Source organism: Neophocaena asiaeorientalis, unplaced genomic scaffold (assembly GCF_003031525.2).
Source record: "Neophocaena asiaeorientalis asiaeorientalis breed wild unplaced genomic scaffold, Neophocaena_asiaeorientalis_V1.1 scaffold197, whole genome shotgun sequence".
Lineage (NCBI taxonomy): Eukaryota > Metazoa > Chordata > Mammalia > Artiodactyla > Phocoenidae > Neophocaena > Neophocaena asiaeorientalis.
The window spans coordinates 4,946,744-4,962,393 of record NW_020174703.1 but is presented as its reverse complement, the minus strand read 5'-3'; the positions used below and the strand labels follow the sequence as shown (position 1 = coordinate 4,962,393).

Sequence of the window (15,650 nt, the reverse complement as noted above, 5' to 3'; positions counted from 1 at the left end):
GGACTCTCAACCACTGCGTCACCAGGGAAGCCCTATCCATATTTTTTTTAATCACAGAAAATTGCCTTGATGGATGAATTAGCACTCTTATTTTGAACTTATTTATTACCATATTACAGACTTAAATAAGCAAAATCAACATGACCTGGCCATAGGCTTTTAGTATCCAGAGATAAATTCTACACGTTTGGATTGAAAATAAAATTTTTTACTCTATGTGGAAAGCCATCAGAAGAATTATAGATGGAAAAACAAGACCGGAGAATTTTTTAAGACTTGAAAATTCTACAACATAGAGAAAAGGGGAGAAAAATGTATAGTGACATAGGGTATGGTATAGACGGTACAGGGAAGGGTTGGTCTCATTTCTTCATACTGATACAGTTTTATTTTGCAGATTTTTAAGTTCATGAGGAAGCGAGAAAGAAAAATTAGCAAAGATGGAAATACTGTACTAATTTCTTATTCAGTAGAATATGACTAAGTATTATTTCATGGTTATGCATATAAAATACAATTCAAAATGAAAGATTGAAATGTGTGGCATTTGAAAGATATTTATATTTTGGACACACCATGGGTATAAAAAATTCTTATTCTTTCTTCTTACCACTTTTGATGATATTAAGACGGTGTTAAGGTGCATCCCTTTCCGTCAGCCTTTTATGCTGTATTTTGTATTATTTGCTTTTGTTTTCTTACTGATTGAGCTTTCAGTGTAGTTGACTGACATCATTTTTTCCTTAGAGTTTTTATTACATTAAGAATAAATGTATTTACTGCTTAGAGTGAGACATTAAACTAGTATATTAACGTTTTTTCAAAGATGGTAAAATTTGCAAAATACTCAGAAATATTTTCTTTATGAATAGCATAATTCAACTGTAGGTATTACTGGGGAAACTGGAAAAACAAATTATTGCCTTTTGGTCTTCCCTTCCTTTTGTAGCTACACCAACAAATAGGATGACAATACAGTCCAAAAATATTTCCATTTCTTTTAAGAGTGAGACCTTGAGGTCCACTTGAATTCTTACACTGTCTCCCCTTCCCAGAACCTTTTTAAATTTTGGCAACTTTTTGCAATTAGGTATTGGAAGCACAATTCCTGTGCAGAAGCTTATTCTACAAGGTGCCAAGTTCAGATGTTATAAAGAAAATACCCTACTCTACCTTAGGAAATGATTCTATCATTAAAATAATACTGACAATTCACAGATAGCAGAGGGAAATGGGTTGATGAGATCTGAAAGCTCTCCATTTCAGTAGGAAAAAGATGTACAACTGGTTTAAACCAAATGACAAACTCTCATTAACAAAAAAAAAAAACCAAACAAACAACTCCCCATTCAATAATGCTTTAAGTCGACTGGTCTATCTTTTCACAGCTTTTGGGCTCAGATGCTTATAAATGATCAACAGTGTGCCACCCCACTCCTTTAGGAAGGCAAGCAGAGAGAGGCATTTGAATCTGAATCCTGACTCTAACTTAGTAGCTGGACAGTACTGGGCAGTTTGTATAACCTCTCTGAAGCCCTATTTCTACAGATATAAAATGGGAATAATGACCTTTGCCTTCCAGGATTGTTTTTAGGATTACAGATAGTGTATATAAAATGTCTAGTGCAATCTTATTCACCCAGAAGGTGCTCAATGCACAGTGATTAAACTTGAGAAGACAGCACTTCTTGTAAACTCATACTCTAAGTGTGGTCCCCATGGCATGTTTGGCTTACATCACCTGATACTGAAAGCCTGAGTGAATGCAGGACACTCTGAGATTTCAGACCTGATGACATCGTAGTAGGGTCCCAGAACCTGAACCGGTCTGACTGTTCTGAAGAGGTTACTTAGTGAATCCACTTAAATAATTTAGCTCATTTCAGGTCTTGGCCCCCAAACCTGGTTTTATGAAATGTTTGACTTTTCAGCCTACTCTTCTGATCATATAGAGGCAAAGTCACGGACTCTCCTAGTCGACATTCACAGCACTTTAGCTTGGCTGAGAGAAGCCACTGATGTAAAATCAGAATGTTTGCAACATGACAATATTGGGTTAAATAGCTGGACTCTTGTTTTTTTTTTTTAGAAGATGTTGGGGGTAGGAGTATATTAATTTATTTTTATTTATTTATGCTGTGTTGGGTCTTCGTTTCTGTGCGAGGGCTTTCTCTAGTTGTGGCAAGCGGGGGCCACTCTTCATCGCGGTGTGCGGACCTCTCACTATCGCGGCTTCTCTTATTGCGGAGCACAGGCTCCAGACGCGCAGGCTCAGTAGTTGTGGCTCACGGGCCCAGTTGCTCCGCGTCATGTGGGATCTTCCCAGACCAGGGCTCGAACCCGTGTCCCCTGCATTAGCAGGCAGATTCTCAACAACTGTGCCACCAGGGAAGCCCTGGGACTCTTCTTTTTATATGAGTTTATTTGAGGCACAGTCAGGGTAACTGGAATCATATGATTGGAAGGATTCCTAAGGGTTCGTTTGGAATCACTGAATCACTGAAGCTCAGGCTGGAAGAAATCATGTGGTCCTATCCACCTGCTTCCCAGCAGGACCACCCACACTCCCTTTCACAAACCAGAATTTGTCCTATCCTTTAAGAGCTGCTGAGAAGGGAGTTCTGGAGGTTTTAAACAATCATCAAAGACGCTTATGTATTGTGCCTAGTTATAGCTCTTCCCACATCTAAATAAAGCAAAAAAGAATTTCCATTTTCAATGAATGGTCTATCAATCTTAGTATATGAAGTAAGGTTAAATTTATATTTTCTCTCCTATGATTTTATCCTCCTTTTTCCAACCAGAAATATTTATTTATTTAACAAATATTTTATGAGTGCCTACAATATGCTAGGCTCAGGGCTTGGTATGATTTTGGTAAATATGGAAAGGAGCAAAGGATAAACTTTGTCTTCTAGAATCCAGAGTCTCACTGGGGAGAAAGACATGTGAAAGAATAATTAAAATATGATAAGCACTATAATAGAGGTATGAAAAATTCTATGAAAGTACAAAGGAGAAAACAAATAATTTAAAAAGCTGATGCTTTTTCTCTCTGGACTTTTTCTGCAAAACTCATCCTTCATTCAGAAGATAACAATTCTCTTTTCTTTCTTTCTGCACTTAGAAGCATATTTCACAAAACTTAACGTCAGAAAGTTCTTCCTCTGTAGGCTGAGTCCCTGGTAGAAGGGAGAGTGGGAGGGGAACTGGTGCTGACTGAGTGGTAACCACGGCCAGCGGGAGGTAGTTAGTATTTTTCTCATTTTCAAGATTTTATTCACCATTGAATTTCTGGTGTAACAGGTGCTCAATGAATAGTGTTAAATAAGTGAAAGAGGAAACAGCATCAGAGAGGTTAAGTGACATGCCTTAAATCACAAAGCTGGTAAGTTCTTATATGTTCTGTGGCCTTTACACAACTCTAAGCCACTTAAACCTTTTCCAGTGATTTCAGAGTGGATGGAGATGGAGAATATCAGATTATATTTCTTTGTATTAAGGGTCTTCCTACACTTGAAGATCAAATCCAATAGCTTCCCTTTCTTGTTGCATAGCCATTGCATCAATCCTAATGGTGAAAAGAGCTGGCTCTGGAGTCCAACTCTCTGGGTTCAAATCCCAGCTCCTCTGCTTGCTAGCTACTTAACAAACGGTAGTCTTCCCATCCATGAAATGAGAACAACAATAACGTTTCTCTCATAGAGCTGCCGTACTGATGAAAGGAGATAACCAACATACATGCTTAATGTGGAGCCTGAATATAGAAGCCCTTCATACACATGGGTTAATATCTGTCTCAAGTGTCAAAATATCCTTGAGAGGCAGTGACAGTCTCCCTTAGTGACTTGTTTCAGAGACCTATCCAGGAAATTCTTCTTTGCGTCTAACCCAAAGCACCACTTTCTGCTGTAATTGAAAGCCATTTCCTCGGGTTCTAGTCTCTGAGGAAATTCAGAGCAGCTGGTCTTTCATATTCTTGATAACTTTTATTAAGCCAGCCACACTTTAGAGTTTTTGTTTCTAGACTAAATACACCCCCCAGTCAGAAAGTCTTTCTACATAAATCTTTTTTTTTTTTTCCTCCGTCTAATATTTCAGTCTTCTTTGGACCCTTAAGGAACAAGGCCATTGGTGTAAAAATTTTGCAGATGGAAAATATAAGAGATTTTTTCTTTGAAAATGGAGTCTACAATTGCTGACCTAGAGTTACTGGAAACTCTCAGCCAGGGATATGTGATGAAACAGTTGCTAATGAAATAACTCAGGGATGAAAATTTCCCTGGATATTAAAAATACACCCCAATCTATGTTTATGTATATTTTATCCACAGTAATTCATCTTGTAAATGTGTAATGTGTTGGCCTATTTTTCTGACTGTGTCAAATAGAGATTCTGACTTGGCCATTGCCATGCCAGAAACAGATTGAACCTTTTCTACAAATATAAACCAATTTGCAAAAAGAATAGAATAATTCTGGAAAGACCTGTTGAGATAATTTATCTCATGTCTCATGACCATACACCAAGTTAGTGGGAGTGAAGTATTCTGACTTCAAGACTCTTTATTTGATATCAAGAGCTGCTTTTTATGTTGATTTCAATAAACAAATAGGCTACTATTGATATATGAAATGAAATTGCCTAATAATGACCTGAAACTATGTCATAGAAAGACAGAGGAAGACTTTCCGTAATGTTTTGAACAAATATAATTTTCCCATTTTCTGGGGTTATAAAGAGCAGATAGTAATAAAATCCTACAAAAAATATAGGTGGGAAGGTTTCTCTCTCATTCTCCTTTTCTTTGTTATTATACAAATGTCACTTCCTATGTGTCCAGCTTCTATCTGGATTGAACACAGAAAAGGGCAGTTGGTAGTAATATTATTCCATATTCTTAAACTGATCTCCCTTGGCTTTTACAATTACCTAATGTCTGTCTTTAAGCACGTTTTAGACTTAGAAGATTGCAACCTTGGCTCAGAAAGGAGCAGTCTTATTCCTCAGGCTATTTTCTTAAGCTCTGAAAGCTTTAGTGAAATAATGCATTATTATGTCACATATGGTGCTCATCTCAGATGACTGCTAGAAGCTGCTGAGTTCTATATCCGTAAGAGATATCCATATGTGGTTAGAGTGAGTTTGTGTGTCAACATTTATATGGAGAATGATTTCCTGTGCTTTTCATCCCTCAGTATTTGGAACACTTTATTTGTAGTGGGAGAAAGAAAAATCTAAACATATCTTTAAGTATAGGACACACAAGTGAGTCCTAAGAAGCTGGTTTTTGAATAAATTATCCTATGTTTCCTAATGTGAAAAACACTCTCCAGTGGATTTTTGTTATTAAAATGTTCTCTTTCCCAATGAGCTCTCATCAAAATTATAATTACTAGTAACTGTTTTGATGGAGAATTTGAACAGTTCTGCCACTTTTTTTTATATATAGATTTATTTTATTTACTTATTTATTTATTTATTGGCTGCGTTGAGTCTTTGTAGCTGCACGCAGTCTTTCACTAGTTGCGGCGAGCGGGGGCTACTCTTTGTTGTGGTGTGCGGGCTTCTCATTGCGGTGGCTTCTCTTGTTGCGGAGCACGGGCTCTAGGCTCACAGGCTTCAGTAGTTGCAGCACACAGGCTTCCGTAGTTGTGGCTCGCGGGCTGTAGAGCGCAGGCTCATTAGTTGTGGCACATGGACTTATTTGCTCCACGGCATGTGGGATCTTCCCGGACCAGGGCTCAAACCCATGTCCCCTGCATTGGCAGGCACATTCTTAGCCACTGCACCACCAGGGAAGCCCATGCCACATTATTTTTAAGCACACAAAGGGAGGACTGAAAATAGTCTTGAGAGGCAATCTAGTTGCAAAAACAACAACAAAAAACACCCAGAATATTGGATATCTAGTTTACTATATGAGAGAACTTCTGGATACTCAATGTTCTGACTTTACCTGTTCTCACATCTTATATTCTAGATGAGCATAGTGCTGGTAACATATCCTTTTATTGCAAAAGTGTAAAATGACTCCTCTTCCATGTTTACCATTTTCTTCCCTTTCTTAAAAGTCTCCTCTAGGCCAATGAGAAAAATTTCATCACAGGCACTTATGTTACATGATATATCGAGTCCAAGTCTTAATGACAAAACAATGGTTGAGAAATAACCCAGCAGTTGTTTGAGAATATCACTGGCCAGTGACTCAGTCCCCAACATTTCAGACAAATTGTTTTGGGAATTGTATGGCCTCAAGGAGAGAAAGGCAAACTTATTCACCCACATGTTGCGGGGAAGCCAGGAAGGTGATAATTTGTTCCCCTGTATAAAGGTGTTCCACCCACTCCTACCCACAAGTGGGAGTGAGCAATGGGGCTTTTGGCCTGAAGGGTGGAGTCACACTTGTCCCCCTCATTTCCTTGTAAGGATGTTGGGGAGACCAATGAGATCATGTCTGTGAAGTAGGTTGACTGGAATGTGCTCATGTTGTCCAATGTAAATTATGCCAATAAGAATTTTTTTTTTAAATTTCCCATTTCTTTTCTCACAACTCTGACAAACCATTGGCAACCTGTGCAGATTTTCCCCTGTCCTTAAGTTCAAGTCCCTCTGCTAGCATACCCTGGGTAATTCATTTTTGGTCTGTGTGTAAGTGGCCAAATCTTAGCTCTTTGTCCTGCAGAACCTTCCCATAGACAGCTAGATCTGTTCTGAGTGAGGAACTGTACAGAAAAGTACAAAGGAAGACTTGTATTCGGCCATACTGTCTAGAGAATTTATCATAAAATCACATAATACTGAGTTCTCTAGACCTTGCCTGAGATGGTATTCAGAAATCCTCTATTCAAAACTGCTTCTTTAGACACCTTGTATATTTTCATGTGATATAAGATGTTATGCATGAGGAAGCTATCTGATTGCATGATTTTAAGAGAGCCAGAAAGACCTTTGACCATCATGTGTTAATTTATTTCCTTTTGGTACTCTCCCTCTAAAACATAAAACCAATTTAAAACCAGTGGTTTCAATGGAAATTTCCCTAAAGTCCATTTTTATTTTCTGATGTTATCAGGGAATCACTGGTGAATATTCAAATAGCTGTGATATCCTGCTTTTAAGAAATGTAGGGGCTAACAAAAGAGAGAAAGAGGAAGAAAGATATGAGGATTGGTTTTAGAAAATTACTATCAATTTAGTTATATTTACATGGATTTTTTATCTATTTTTTTAGCACTTGTCCCATCAGATTATTACTCTTAAAACAGTAATTTCTTGAGGTCTATTCTCTAAATTCCTTTTCACATACCTGATAAGCTAATGTTTTAAATGCTATTGTAAATGATGTCTTTTTAAAAGTTTCATTTTCTATTTGTTTTATGTTTGCATATAGAAGTTAATTGCTTTTTGGATATTGGACCTTGTATCCAACGGGCTTGATATATGCATTTATTAATTCTAATAATGAATAACAAAAATTATATATTTTCCCTTTCCTATCCTTATGCCTTTTATTTCTGTTTCTTGTCTTGTGCATTGACTGGGACCTCCAGTATAATTAGAACAAAAATGGTGATAGTAGGCATCCTTGCCTTGTTCCAAAAGTCACAAGTAAGGAAAATGTTTGTTGTAGGACTTCTGTAAGTACACTATCAGATTTTAAAAGTCTCCTTGGTTTGCTAAGTACTTTCATTATCAATGGGTGTTGAATTTTATCAAATGCTTTTTGAAACTACTACATTTATTATGTGATTTTCTCTTTTTTTCTGTAAATGTGGTGAATTCATGGATTGATTTTTGAATCATAAACCATCCTTGCATTCCTGAAAAAATTCCATTTGGTCATGCTAAGGTTGTTTATGATTTTTGCATCTATGTGTCTGCTATTTTTCTTTCTTGTAATGTCCTTGTAAGGTTCTGCTGGGCTATTAAATAATAGAAAAGTTTCTCTTGTCCCTTTCTTCTACTGTCTGGAAGTATTTGTTTTAGATTAATGTTATTTATTCTTTAAATTCTGAGATAATTCACTGGCAAAACTATCTGGAAAGTAGAGTTTTCTTTGTGGGAAGGTTTATAAAAATAGTTTTAATTTCTTTCATAATATCAGACAATTCAGGTTTTCTATTTTTTTGATGTCAGTCTGGTAACAATTTCATATAAATAGTCATATTTACTGGCATAAAGTGTTTCATAATATCTTTTAATAATCTTTTAAATGTTAGCTGATAGTTTACAATGCTATTTCTACAACCAGTAATAATGCCAAATACAATGATCAGTTCTTGAAGTTTGCCAAGCCATTTCCTATTATCACAAAAATTTACACAGTTAAATGAGGTGAAATAATACTGACATGAATCGCACACTCTTTTTTATCTCTGTGACATCAAATGTTTACATTTTATATGAAAGTACTTCTTCAGCCACAGGGGGAATCAAATGCTAGTTATACTTGTTTTTGGAGACTTGTGGCTTGTATAACCTGAGGCATACTGCCAATAGCTCACAAATATCACCTTTCAGTTGCCTTTTGTTCTTGAGATTATTCCAAGGATACGTTGGTAAATGCATAGATTCCCTAAATGAAAAGTGTGATGTTCAGTGGGGATGATAAGGAAAGTTTTTACTAAAATACTTCTGGTGTCAGTTATTTCAACTTCAAGCAGCATAAGCTAGTAATTCTGTCACAAAATTAATCATGTTTAGCTTCATTAGTTACTGACTGGGTGACTTGAGTGAGTAACCTAAGTATCTTGTAGTACTCTTTTACAAGATATGAAGTGGAGTTAACATGATTTTCCCTTTGTGTATCATTGATGTTTATAGCAAATAATGAAATATTGCATGTAGTGCCTTATGCTCCAGGGAACATCCAGAAAGAAGGTCTTAGCCTATGAAGCTGATGGAAGCAGTTCTGATCTTTGATAATTTTTCTCTGGGCCAAAACTAAAGCAGGAAAGGTAGCAATGCAAAGAGATCTCTGAGGAACTTCAAAATGTCAGTTGACCATGGCTATAGCTCTCTATGCCATTGTGAAGCATCAAATGGAACTGTTCCAGAAACTGATGTTGGGAGCACACTTTCCTTAGACTGTGAGTGGAATGATAAAATCAGAAAGAATAACCAAAGAAAAAGACATTTCTCTAATTATTCCTACACTGCCTTTGTAGGAAAGTGAATTTCGGGCTGGGAGAGAGTGTAGAGGTCATTGAGTCTGGTGTCCTAACATTCCCCTAAAAAAAACCTGAGCCTTCAAAGATTAAGTGACACCTATGGTAGAGAAACTGATGCTACAGATGTGTCTTGCTTTAAGGAAAACCAGATTCCAAAATTCGAAATGTGAAAACAGATAAACTAAAGGGTAATTATTACTTTACAAAGGACTTTTATTATTCAGTAAGTAACCCGCTGAGCATTTATTAAGTAGCAAATTCCTGGTGAATTCAAGAAGTGATTTAACTTGCAAACCCTTGATTTTCATGCAATTTCAGCAACACATTTGTTGAGGGAAGCAAGGTACACTAATATTCTTTCTGTGACTGGCCAGTGTGAGCTCAGTCATTTACCTGGGTGTTTGCCAGGGCACACATGACTAGGGACAATTTATGGCATTTTCCCAGGTGGTGAGGTATGTGGATGTTGTTGCTTTTACTGAACAAAATGTGGAGCCTGTGCTGTACAAGCCAGAAAAGAGAGGGTGGTCCATGAGCTAGGGCTGGAGGGCCTTTCAAGTCTGAGGCATTGGCAGGATATTGCTTTCCTTCTTGTCAGCCACACCTTTAAGACTTTTTTAACGGATACAGTACATTTTATCACAAAGGTATATTAAAAATGGAACAGAAGTTGGGTGGAGTAGCAATACCACAGTTGAAAACCTTCACCTCCAAGTTGACAGGATGGAGTGAGTAAGGCACCCCTTGCCAAGCCTGTTTATCTTGGCTCACAGCACCAGCAGGGGAGTGTGAGGGCCCCCTCTGGCCACTAAACTGAAGTGTTCTTCTTTTGCCTCAACTCCCTCCATTCCCAAGGGATTTCCTGTCAACAGTCTCAACAAAGGGTTTTGATAGAAAAAAGGAAGGGTTATGTGGGTTCATTACCTTTAAGGCATCCATTCATGAAAAAAAGCAAGTGACAAGATATTGTGCCTTGAGACTTTTCCATAAAACTATGAAATCATTAGGCTAGGTTATGGTTAAAAACACTCTCTTAGAGATGCCTGTGCAAAAAGCCACATGGAAATTTGAAATATAACAATAATAATTAATATACATTGAGGGCTGTTCTAAATGCTCTCTCTATGTTAGTTCATTTAGTCTTTATAACACCCTATGTGGTAGGCACTATCATCATCATCATCATCATCCCTATTGTCCAGACGTGGAAGGTGAGGTACACAGAGGTTAAAAAGCTTACCCACAGCTGCACACTTAGTAGTAAGTGGTGGAGACTGGATTCAAACTCAAGCAATCTGACTGGGAATCTCAACACCTATGCTCTGCTACTTCTTTAAAATTGAACGTAAGATAGATTTTAAAAGAAATACCTGAAAATCAACAGTTGTCTCAGAATCAGAATAGGAGTGAAACAAAGGCAGGAAAATAAAATTATAATAAAAAACAAAAAAAATTTTTTCTCCTCAAGTGGTGTATAAAATTTACTTTCGTGTAAATGTTAAGGACAAGTAATAGAGAAACTGTTTAATTTAATGAATAATAAACTCAAGTTATTTGTACCAAAGGCAAAAAATTGTTTTCAAAGCTGTTATAAAGAAATATAAAATGATTTAGGCAAATTCATGGGTGGTGGTAGTCTCATAATAGATTTTGAAGGCAACAAGGGTGTCTCTAATATCTGAATCTGAAAATTCACTCAGCCTTTTTTTCACTAGAAAATTCAAGGAATTTTACTCTTTAATCAAGGAGGGCCACCAAGCCCTTCTCCCTCAACTTTTGGTGCCAAAGTATGTGATACTAAACTATGTGTTGCCCATTCAATAACCACATGTAGTAATTTTGATGGACTTATGACCTTGTACCATTTTTCACTACAAAGCATTTCTTAAATGTTAAAAGAAAAAAAAGTCCACCAGAAATGGAAGCATCAACAGAAGTGAAAGTTTGTTAATTCAAAGAAGTGAATCTGTTTCTTACTTGTAAAACACTACCTTAATAAGATATCTAGCTACAAAAATCCCCCGATTTATTTATTTCAGCATCAAAATTGATTTCTGGAAAGGTTGGCTGACTAAGCAGATGTAGGAAGCATATCTTCTAACTCGAACTATGTAGTAATGCCAGCTATAATATAAATTAAAAACTATTAGCTACAAAGCTAAGTTCAAAAGCCAGAAAGGGAAATCTTTTAAGTAGCAGGAAACAGAGGGAACTTAAATCATTGTAATGAGTGGTGGTTGATGCCATGCGGGCCAAGGATATTAGCATGGATATATGCTTTAGAAGCTAATGTCTAAAGGACTTTGTACAATGGGGAAATATATTTGGGAATAGCCTGTCTAATTCATACAAGGAAGTAGAAGTCCAGAGGCAGGCTTGGGATATAGCATGGGGATATGGCTTGGAAACAGATCATCTTCCCTGGCCATGGTGGAAATTGGAAGTCCAAATCTAGGCTTCTTGTGGGACCTGAGTTTGAATAACCCAAGTAGTGCAGAAACACAACTAGAGTCTAACCCAAGAGATGGGTTAAACAAAAACCTAGATAAATTGAAGGCATAAGGAAAGCACTCAGAATGAAGACCAGAGAGATAAGGAGATGGAAAATATCCGAGAAGTTAAGAAAACATGGAAGACAGGAAAGAGTAGTTCCAATATACATCTAATGGAAGTACAAATATCTTCCCTATAAATCAAAGTAATAGTTATTTTTTATATAAAAGAAGAAGCAATGTCACCTACATATAAGAAATTTAGATATTGAAGCTAATTATTAGAAAAATGAAAATCAAAACTATAATGAGGTACCACCTCACACTGGTCAGAATGGCCATCATTAAAAAGTCTACAAATAACATATGCTGGAGTGGGTGTGGAGAAAAGGGAACCCTCCTACACTGTTTGTGGGAATGTAAATTGGTATAGCCACTATGAAGAACAGTATGGAGGTTCCTTAAAAAACTAAAAATACACTTGCCATATGATCCAGCAATCCCACTCCTGGGCATATACCAAGAGAAAACTCCAATTTGAAAAGATACATGCACCCCTATGTTCATCGCAGCACTATTTACAATAGCCAAGATGTGGAAGCAACCTAAATGTCCATTGACAGATGAATGGATAAAGAAGATGTGGGACGTATATACAATGGAATACTATTCAGCCATAAGAAAGAATGAAATAATGCCATTTGCAGTAACATGGATGGACCTAGAGATTATCATATGAAGTGAAGTAAGTTAGAAAGAGAAAGGCAAATACCATATGATAATACTTATGTGTGTAATCTAAACTATGACACAAATGAACTTATTTACGAAACAGAAACAGACTCACAGACATAGAAAAAAAAATTTATGGTTACCAAAGGGGAAAAGGGGTAGGGGAGGGATAAATTAAGAGTTTGGGGTTAGCAGATACAAACTACTATATATAAAATAGATAAACAACAAGGTCCTACTGTATAGCACAGGGAACTACATTCAATATGCTGTAATAAGCCATAATGGAAAAGAATACGAAAAAGAATATGTATATATATGTATAACTTAGTCACTTTGCTGTACATCTGCAATGAGCATAACATTGTAAATCAACTATGCTTCAATTAGAAAAAAAGAAATTTAGATATTGAAATAGAGAATAGGTTTTCTACCTCTCTTTTCAATAGCTCTTCTGGAAATGTGGAAGTTTAATTAATTTTTCCTGCTCTGAGCTGTAGAGACTCCCTATGGATTAATTTTCTGACTGCCTCTGTGGAGCCCTTCAGGTATCAATAGTTCCAGATTACTTGTGTCTTTTCTCTTTAAAAGATCTCAGGCTCTAAAGTGGATAACTCCATATAATTCAATTAGGATGTTCTATAGAGAAGACAATCAAATGAATAGCCAAAGTTCCCAAAGTCCTGCTTTTTACTTTTGTAGCAGATTTGGGAGAGATGGTCTAGATAATTGAGTACTTACTCCTTTTAAAGCTTGGTGTACATAGTCAAGAGTTTTAACTTTTCTACTTTAAAACATCCTCTCATCAAAGAAATTAAAAAATGTTTCTGAGCTGTAAAGCATCTGAAGAATTGTCTTTTCTATAATACTCTCAAAGAAGGTTTTGATATCACATACATCTTAATTATTACCTTTACTTTTTCATATTTAAAAAATAATTTTACTCCTATTCCTTTTAAATCATCTTCCTTCCCCCTGATTCATGCTCCATATTCTTTTTTATTTTTTCATTTTTCTTTTTTTTAGTTTTTTATTTTATATTGGAGTATAGTTGATTAACAATGTTCTGTCAGTTTCAGGTGTTCAGCAAAGTGATTCAGTTATACATATACATGTATCTATTCTTTTCCAAATTCTTTTCCCATTTAGGTTATTATACAATATTGAGCAGAGTTCCCTGTGCTATGCAGTAGGTACTTGTTGGTTATCTATTTTAAATATATTAATACATGCTCCATATTCTTTAAAATGTTTTTCCTCAAGGATTTTGGTTGCAGATTTGTAGAGAATTGATAAAAAGGAATTACACATTTTAAACACTCCCTCCCCACCAGTCACACAGACTCAGACACACAGACACAGACACAGAGACAGACAGACACACACACACACACACACACACACACAACAGGAGAGACTGGGTGTGCCACACTGAGAAGTAAAGAAGGCAAACAATCCAGCATCTCCAGAGGCATTGAAAAGAGGGTATCTTCTTCACTGATAGATTTAACAGTCCCCTGCTTTCTCTCCAAAAGCTGGTTCCCAGTGGGTTTACGCATAAGCATGGGACAACAGGATGACTAAATTTGACTAACATTAGGCTAACTTTATATGAATGAAAGAATCATAAATGTGTAGTTCCATTCACCGCATTTCAGGCAATCATACCTGACATGCAACAAGATATATGACGATTATTACTCAAATTCCTCTTTGGTTCAAAAACTTCCTAAAATGGTTATGACTTAAAAATATATATATATTTTTAGGTAACTACTGCTAATGTCAGAGTGATAGTACCTTGGCTTTTTTTTAAACCTCATTTGGAAAATAAGCTCTTCAGCTGAAATATAAAACATGTGTATATTTCAGACCGAGGAAAAAATTGCTAAGCCTGATATAAATATGTGAAATATAAGCCATCTCTTTTTTGGATCCTAGAGGTGGTGTATTGTGTTTGAGTCAGAAATTGTATAGCAGTTTGGTAAGTTCAAGAAAAAGACTCTGGAAAACTTTTTTGTCCTTTGGAATGAAGTGAAAGAATTAGTTGCAAAAATTTCATTATTACCTATATGTCTGTAAAGCTTTTTTGTTTGTTTGTTTCCCCAAAGAGCTGGCTGGTATCACACCATAGCAATTCCCCTTTTATTTTCACTTCTATGAATAGAAATTAGAATTGAAATCTAACTTTCTGTTTCTTTTCCAGTAGGTTCTGGCTGTCTCTAGAATTCTTTTTACTATAAAACATACTTTTCTTCTATCTATCTCCCAGCACTTCTAATTTTATCTTTCCTATTTTTCTTAAAGATATGGAGGCTGACTTATGTGGTTACTGTTTGGGGTATGAGAGTGGAAGCTCATTTCTAGTGCTACAAAGACATTTCATTAATTTGTTCAACATTTATTAAATATCTACCATGTGCTAGGCTTAATATCTCTGAGCTTTAGTTGTTCCATCTGGAGTCTTCAACTCTAAAATTTGCTGATCCTAAGCAAAAAGCATCCTTCCTAATTATTTAATATTGTGCCATTCCAACTTACCTACAAAGACATGAAAAATGTACTTTTTAATGCCTCTACGTATTTATAGGCCCTACTTCTGCCTGGAATGACCATCTTTCCTTCTTCATTGATCTGATGACTCCTCACCCTTTAAAATTCAACTCAAATGATAGCCCAGCTTCCTTAGTCTGGTTTAGATCCTATCTCCTGTGCTCCCACTACACCTGTGCCTTTCTCTTTCACAACATTTGTCATGTTTTACTATAAAATTCTGTGGTGGATAAACTTTAAGATGGCCCCCAATTATCCCTGCCTCCATCCTGTTAGCAGATTCTTACTGTTGCCTTTTTGACTTACACACTTTGATAAAAGAAGCAACCATGTTGGGGAGGTCCATGTGGCAAGGTATTGAGGATGGCCTTCAGACAAAAGCCAGCAAGACACTGAGGACCTCAGTCTGACAGACCACAAGGAACTAAATCCTGCCAACAACCACATGGGCTTGAAAATATATCCTTCTCCAGTTGAGCTTTCAGATAAGACCTCAGCTCTGACTGATGTCTTGATTGAAACTTTGTAAGAGACCCTGAAGCAGAGGATCCAGCTAAAATACTCAATTTCTGACCCACTGAAGTTGTGAGATAAAAAATGTAAATTTGTTAAGCTACTAAGTGTGTAAGTTACTTTTTACACAAAAATTTACTTATCAATTTATTTACTTTACTCTCCCATTGGATTATAAGATTCTTC

The 15,650-nt window shown here is 36.4% G+C and overlaps 1 protein-coding gene across 1 annotated transcript in view; it reads right to left on the bottom strand.

Moving 5' to 3' along the window:
- Positions 1-15,650, bottom strand: part of COL8A1 (collagen type VIII alpha 1 chain) — a 151,926-nt gene that overhangs the window by 100,996 nt on the left and 35,280 nt on the right. The gene's annotated exons all lie outside the window — the stretch shown is intronic.